Source organism: Euprymna scolopes, chromosome 14, assembly GCF_053919585.1.
Source record: "Euprymna scolopes isolate OS-2025 chromosome 14, ASM5391958v1, whole genome shotgun sequence".
Taxonomy (NCBI): Eukaryota; Metazoa; Mollusca; class Cephalopoda; order Sepiida; family Sepiolidae; genus Euprymna; species Euprymna scolopes.
In genome coordinates, this window is record NC_136495.1 from 61,659,808 (window position 1) to 61,668,425 (window position 8,618).

Consider the following 8,618-nt stretch of genomic DNA (forward strand, 5'->3'; position numbering starts at 1 on the left):
ATCGATTGATTGCCTGCTTTAGTCGGGGATCCACCGATCTGCACCGGGAGGAAGCTTCACATGTCTCCCCGTAGTGATTTAGCCCACAATGCATTGTAGTCTGTATTGCACTGTAGAGAAGCTACTGTTAGTTTTTATAAATTTATTTTTATATAATGGCTTCAATTAAAGTTTAAAAAGCAAAAGTTAAGTATCATGGTTCAATTATGTCTAAACAGAAGCATTCATTTGGAAAGCGCCCCTGACTTATCAAAGAACATACTGTTTATTTTATACGCTTCCACTTGTGCGGTGATAAAACTTCTCAAATGTACTTGTGATGTTAGGTTGTACAAGGTGAATCACGGGAAACGGATGTTTCTTAAGAAAACAAAATTGAAAAAAAAGGAAATAACGACAAAAATTTAAGGTAAAAGATAAACAAATAACAACAAACTAAGCGGCATCTTAAGCAGGTTTAAATACTACCTTCCTCGCTTAAGGAGACCAAGGAGCGTTCTAAAAACATCTGTTTCCCGTGACTCCCTCTGTATAAGGGTGTGAACTTTGGTCAAATTCGGACTGTTCTTCTTTAATCGTATTTTTTCGATTATTGATTTTCAATACTTATCGGAGGCATTCCAATACAAAGCCTATTTAAGAACACTCCGAGACACATAAAGTATATTTGCATGAAATCTCAAAAAGATTGACGCAGCCTTTTTCGAATCCATAGATAACGAACTCCTACTCCCCCACCCGCCCACACACGCACACGAACAAAGTGTATTTTATATATTAGTAGAGATACTGAATCTCTTTCAATTTTTCAGTCATAGTTTTTCGTCTTGACAAGAGAAAGGAACTACATTCTGCTCATCCTGACATTAATACTGAAATTCTTTACAATTCCAAACTTCTGACTGGATTCATTATGCCAATTTTTGCTTGCGACATCTGCACTTTATATCCACAATTGGATAACTTTCTTTTCTCTACGATAGTTATTTCTTCTGCCAACCCTTCCTGGATACTTTTTCAGTTACAAAAATAGCTCTCCACACAAGGCAAATGGATAGCAGAATTAAAGAAAAAAATCGCCAAGTTGCCAACAACTACCGAACACGGCCGGATTATTGCGAGTGAGAGAGAAGGGTTAGCAAAAATATCCATCGATCACCACGCAAGTGAGATAGAGAGGGCTCGAAATACAGCAGACTTTTCAATACGCTGAAACTATCCAGATAATTTGCTAATTTTAACGGATAGAATTGTTTTTTTTTTTCAAAACGTTGTACATTAACATAATAGAATTATTAATTCCCATAGTCTTGTGATCCTTACCTCAGAACCATCAAGATTTCTCTATATCTGCATTTTCATCGGCTTTCCCGGGTTGCCGTCTTGAAATCAAAGCAACTTATTTATACTTTTCAATAGACTAAGTCGCGACATAACTGATGAAAGACAGAGGAGATATAATCAAATTGATATTCGTTCAAAATCACTGATCAATGGGAGGAGACAAGGAGAGATCAATAATCATTGTTTAGTCATACTTTGTCAGTCCATATAATTTTACACGTCCATACGCTGCGCATTTCCAGCAGACAGTCCGCTCTTCTTCTTCTTCTCCTCCTCCTCATCCTCCTCCTCCTCTCCCACTCTCTCTATGAACTATGTGATGTCACATGCGTTTCTATTAATTCACACAGTCTAAAAATTCTCACCTAAGGTTCATCAAGTAGAACGCGACTGACCTTTCATTTCCTATCATAACAATTCCATATACTAGTGGATACATCAACAATTGAATGTTCTGTTGAATTGCCGTAGTTGAAGTAACTGGAAATAAAAACATACCCGAATTAGCGAATATGGAGTACTTATGCAGAATACAGGTCGCGTTACCGTTCGCATATTCTGTCTAGGTTACATAAACCGCCGGAATGTGCCGAACGAAAACTGCGTGATTTTTTTTCTTTTATTTTTATTTATTTATTTATTTATTTATTTATTTATTTAATCATGTATTTATTTATTTTGCGAAAACGTTGGCTAATTCTAAAACGCTCGCAAAAAGTAAAAATATTTAAAAAAATATATAACAATCGTATGGTATTTTGAATGAAAAAAGAATTGTTGGTAGGAAGAAATCACAATAAAAAAATTAATGGAAAAATTTTGAGAAACTTTAAAAGTTAAAGGAAAAATTTCAAATTAAGGGGAAAATACTCATCGCATAGAAAATTTCATGAATAAATATTCAGTTTGTTATGAATAATGCAAACAATATAATAGCAAACATTTGCAATTTTAATGGTGTTTTATACATGTGCAGAATACGAACTGTGATAAAACAATAACATTATTATTTAGAAAACGATTCCTAACATGGGGATAGAGGGGCTTTGTTAACCATTCTGTAATATCACCTAACACTTTAATAAACTAAAGACAAAAATGTTTTAACTTGAAAATCCTATTTTAAAAAACAGTGCGATCCGTAAACTGCACAATTACCTTTTCATTTTGGCCTACTCTTTTAAAGATGTTGACTTTAACAAATTTCTAAACAAAAAAAAAATTAATTTTCCACCATATATTTCTGTCGCGCTTGCCAAGGCTGCGAATTCATAAGCTCAATATATAGGCACCTTCCGGCAGTTCACGTAAGCTGCCGACAAAATCGTTGGTTTTAGGACGGTCCGTATTCTGCATAAGTACAGAATATCGAAATGAAAAGTTGAATCAGTGTAATCATTGACTATTTGCCTACATTGACGTTAATTTGCCAAAATCTTTTCTTTTTTTTCTATTCAAAAATCAACATTAATTATCACATTTTCAATCAAAGTTTCTATTCAAATGATAAATTGAAAAATAAAGGTGAAAAGAAAAGAGAAAACTGATCCATACGCCTGCACAAGCAACACAATAAGATATTTTAATTTCGTATCTGATATTTCGTAATAGCTTAGATGATCGGTCGGAAATTATTTACAACTAGCAGGGAGACCGGACATTGCCGGGATTGACTTAGGAACAACAAATATTCCACAATTCCAACACTTTTATTGTCATCGACATCAGTGAAATTACCCCCTTTTTTTAATCAAATCGATTGATTATCTGTTCTAGTCAAGGACCCACTATAGTGCACCGGGAAGAAAGCTTCGCATGCCTCCCTGCAATGACTTAGTCTACGATACATTGTAGTCTACATTGCACTGTAGCGAACCTATGATTGCTTTTATGAAATTATTTTTATATAATGGTTTGAATTAAAGTTTAAAATTCAAAAGTTAAGTCCATTGGTTTAATTGTGCTCTAAACAGAAACATTCATTTCAAACGTGCCCCTGTCTTACCAAACCATTTGCTGTTGATTTTTATACGCCGGGCCTTTCTACTTATGCAATGATAAAACTTCTAAAATGCACTTGTGATGTTAGGCTGTATTAGAGTGTTAACTTTGGTCGGAATCGGGGGCATTTCGATACAAAACATATCTAAAAACACTCCCAGACACATAAAGTAAATTTGTGTGAAATTCCGAAAAAAAAAAAAAAAAAGAAAAAAGCTCAGCCGTTTTGGAGTCCATAGGGAACTCTCTCTCTCTCACACACATACACACACGCACGCGCGCACACACACACACACAGAGACAAAAAGTCTTTTATTTATAAGTAGAGATACTATCATTATGATTCTTATACAGAAGTAAAAATCGAACTATTTTGTCAGAAAACATATTTGGTTGTGACGCATACAGTTACATTTATAATTACAATCAATATATAGGATTGAAATGAACATAATATCGGCCGAGAAATTGTTTTTAAATATCTGAAACAAACGAATGTTCTAAAATTGCTTAAAAATTGCCTTAACACCAGTAAAAGGAAACATTACGAAACAAACAAAATCATCTCACAAAGTGAATAAGGTATTTAATTTGTGGAAGAGTCTAACAGTGAAATAATGCACCAAGATTTTTTGAAATCTCAACAGAAACACAAAGAAAACTTTGAAAGCAAAAGTCTGATATTAATTTTAATTGTTACCCTACAAAAAAGTAGGGTTTCAAAAATAAGTCCATAAACTCATTGAATTGTTTCCGGCCACGGAAATCTTTAGTAAAAGGCGAAAGATTTATCCGCTGACATTGACCGGAAACCAGAGAACATATTTTTCGTTTAAGATGAACTCGCTTACTTATTATAGCTTTTTAAACAATAACCGCTTGGCTTACATTTTCCTTTTGTCACAATTAATAATTATTTTTTACATATAATTTTTCCTTCCTCATCTACACAAGTTCTGTTTATATTAGAAGTTAGGTAGTTGAGGAAATTTTGAGAAATGCCTTATGAGGATTGAAATAAATTAATTTTTTCACTTTCACGCCGCTAGTTAATACAATGACCTTTACCTCTACTTCGAAAAAGATATGGATTTTCAGTAAAACACGATTTGTCAATGTGGTAGTAGCGTGACTCCCACGTGATTCCGATCAGTTGTCATAGCAACCGAGGTTTGTCTGGGCGTCATTTTCACAAATACAGTTCTGTTCTCAACTATCAGAGATGAGGTATGACCTGGAGGTGGACAGACCTAAAAGCTCGACGTTTCGCCTGTTTAGTGCGGACTTTTTAAAAGTAAAATACCAGTCATAAGAATAAGAATAATAATTACAATGAAAATGCTAATAATAACACTACTACTACTACTACTACTATCACCACCAATAATAATAATAATGATAATAATAATATTAATAAAACCTCTCTCTCTCTCTCTCTCTCCTCTTTTCAATGAAGAAAGAGAGAAACATTGAATTACGGGATTGTAAAAGAGTTGAATATTGGGCACCGGCCAAGTCGGATCAGGTCAGTTTTAATATGCTCCTCCCGTGTCAAAATAGTTATATTCTTATTAAAAAAAAAAAATGCCGTTGTTCACTAGTTTCTGAAGCGTTTAATTTTCAAAGAAGCGGTCCCTGTCACGAAGAATGCCGACGACGAAAATGCTACGCGTAACGACGCAAAAAAGGCTCGTTAACCAGATCCACACCAGCCAACGCATAGCCGATTATAGCCGGCGTCATATCAACTCCTGAGTTTAAAGATGTGCCTATCATTTAATCGTGTCCAACACCCGACGAGTTGGTTTTATTTGTCATGACATAACAACAATTCAAGAAACATCCCTATGACAAACCAAGTGACTGTCCCCGACAAACGATCGGATCACACTAGTTGTGGGATTATATATATATATATATATATATATATATATATATATATATATATATATATATATATATATATATATATATATATATATAGCTAATCAACAACCTTGATTCCAGTAAAGCAACTGGCCCTGACGGCATTCCAGTTATAGTGCTGAAAAAGCTCCAACCAGAACTTGCCCCCATACTTACAAAACTGTTTAAGCGTTGCCTTAAGAAGTGCTTTCCAACACCCTGGAAACCCTTATCAGTATGCCCTGTATTTAAGAATTCAGGTAAAAAGTCATCTCCCTCTCAGTACAGATCAATGTCTCCTGCGTGCCATGAGTAAGTTGTTGGAATCCATATTAAATAAAGAAGTAGTCAACCACCTCAACAGAAACAACCTTCTTAGTGACATGCAATATGGTTTCGGCTCTGCAAGATCTACAGCAGATGTGCTAACGGTTATATCTCATAGGATTAGTGAATCTCTTGACAAAGGCTTCCTTTCCAGGGCAATTGCTCTTGACATATCGAAGGCCTTCGATAAGGTATGGCATAAGGGCCTACTTCACAAGAGTTCCAGCTACGGTATCACTGGAAATGTTTACTCAATCATTAAATCATTTATCTCCGAGAGGTTCATAAGAGTGGTGGTTGATGGGCAGAAATCAGAGGCCCAGAGTATTAATGCTGGAGTTCCGCAGGGGTCCATCCTGGGCCAACTCTCTTCCTGATCTACATCAATGATCTTCCAAAACACATACTTAAATCATTCGTTGACATCTATGCTGATGACATGACCATCATCATGACATCAAAGGCCGTTTGCCTGTTTCCCACCTGACTACAACTTGGATGTCTTCAAGTTCAACATAAACAAATTCCTGACAAACCGCCCCCTTAAGTAGGACACTCTATCAAATCTCCTATACTAATGATTACTACAATACTATCCCATTGATTACTGTACACGCAATAACCCTTATCCCCGAGTGGCCTCCGGGCCTTGATAAGTGGTGACCCCCATGTAAAAATATATATATATATATCACAAACGAGTCACCACTTATCAAGGCCCGGAGGCTACTAGAGGATAAGATTATAGAGTGTACAGTAGTCAAAGGGATAATATTGTATAATCGTTAGTAATAGAAATTTGGTAAATTGGATTACTTAAGGGGCGGTTCATCAAGAATTTATTTATGTTGGACTTGAAGACAATTTAGTTTTAGTCAGCTGGAAAGCAGGCAAATGGAAGAGAGTTCCATAGGCGTTCAGTTCTAAGAAAGAAGCTTTGTTCATGGAATCTAGGTTTTGATTTAGACACAGATAAAGAGTGGGGAAAATTATTGACAGTGGTTTCAGCTAGACGGGTGTTTTTCATGAAAGATTGGCGGGGTGGGACCAGAGACTGGAGTTCAGACGAGCACTTGCCATGGAAATAACGATAAAACAAAGACAGGCTCGCAACGTCTCTTCTGTGGTAAAGAGGTTGCAGGGAAGAGAAAAGAGCATCCCCCAAACTAAATTAATTTTCCTAAGCATTAGTTTTAAGATGTACGTCCGCCAGTCACAATTTTTTTAAACATAATACATTGTGGAATCTGTTTCATTGCGGAATATCAGAGGTCAAAATGAAAAATATTGCATTAATAATAAATGATAAATTCCCGGCAAATAAAGTGGATGCGCTGACTGGAAATCGAAATCAAAACCTTGAGATCTTCAATCCGAGATTCTAAAAACTTCCTTATTTTTACTGTCTTATAAATACAGCTTTTAATATTAGCTTAATATAATAATTCTGGTGTGATTTTTTGTCATCACATTTCAACCAACAACTCTGATATTGAATTTATATGCATATTAATATATTGACTGATATGCAACAAATAATATGAACGAATTGTTTTGAAATGTCTTATCTTTCAGTGTTAATCATTTTACTACATATGGGTCGTTTACGATGGGGTGCAAGGGCCTGGTAATGCCCTGGCAAAACTACATTATTGTACGCATAAAAGACTCGAGTATAAGTCCTAGTACTAAAAAGTATTATGAAACAGGGAGATAGTTTGAATATTTTTGGATTTCCTCTCAATGTTCAACTACCCGTTGACCCTTTCTGCGCGACACTGGTTGGTAATTCTCCGCCTTCCAAGCATAATTAATAATACGTATATAACACCTTTAATTCATGTTTAATTGTTGTTGCATACTTATTTTCCGAGTTGGACTAGTTCCTCGCGTATATTTCTTATCAACAACCCCATAGAATAAATACAGGTTTTGCTTATATTTTTCGCCAGCTTTAATTTAGACAAAATATTAAAGGTTTAGTTTGATGCTTTCTTTAACCTTGCAGTCTTTAGGGCTGTGACAAGAGAATATTCTTTTCATTATTTTGATTCCCGAGTATATATCGGTTAATATCTTATATGTTTTTATACAGAGTGATGTAGTTCTTAATTGATTAACTGTGTCTAATTATGTCGGGTATATACTCGAGAGTCCAAACAATAAAAAGAATATTCTCTTGTCATAGCTCTAGTTATTACCATTACTTCAAAAAGATACAGACACGAAATCTCCATTATAGTAATCGATAATCGAAGGGTGTCATGAAAGTAGTCGAAAAGAGTGGGTAAATATCTGAATACCCGATTGAATCAGTTAAGAAGGGTGTGTGAAGCATAAGTATTCGTTTTGAATTGGCGTAGATAGTCATGTTTGCTCAAACATTGAAAATGTGGGTCAATCACTATTTTGTTTTATTTTATTTCATTTTTACATACGGATAAACAACTTGTACCTTATTGATTGAAAAGTACGAAGCAGTAATAACTAAAAAAAAAAACAGGTTTCAATCGTTTGTGTGTGTGTGCGTGCGCGCGGTCATGTGCAGTAACAGTCCTAGACAACATAAAATGTGAACGCGATGCAGCGTCAAATTTTACATAACCTATTAAGTATTGTTTAGCGTAGTTTCTGTTTATTTCTGTCACATTATGAATGTTTTTGAAACTTTTTCTTTTTAATTTTATTGTTTGTTTTATGCAGCAACTCGACAGAAGAAACATTATTCGCCATGTTCGTTTGGAAAGGTTCAGCCTAGCAGTCTCCATGTTAGAGACGCCACAATGTGCGTGCATATGTGACTGTTTCGTTTTAAAATATAATAGAATTTAAAAGATGTTTCATACATCTAAAAGATGCATGAAAATAGAAAATTATAGTTATAGTCGTGCCAATTCAGATTTCACTTGACTTTATTTCGTCTTTTCTTGTTGTTATTATTATTATTATTATTATTATTATTATTATTATTATTATTATTATTATTATTAGCAAAGATCCCGCGTTTCGTGCGGAACTTTGCTGTACGCTCAGATACTTGC

General features: G+C 34.9%; 1 non-coding gene across 1 annotated transcript; it reads right to left on the reverse strand.

Moving 5' to 3' along the window:
• Positions 1 to 4,043: 4,043 nt before the first annotated feature.
• On the reverse strand, positions 4,044 to 4,166 carry LOC145293574 (U5 spliceosomal RNA). The gene has a single exon (XR_013869737.1). It is a non-coding gene; the product is annotated as a U5 spliceosomal RNA (small nuclear RNA).
• Between the last annotated feature and the right edge of the window lie 4,452 nt (positions 4,167 to 8,618).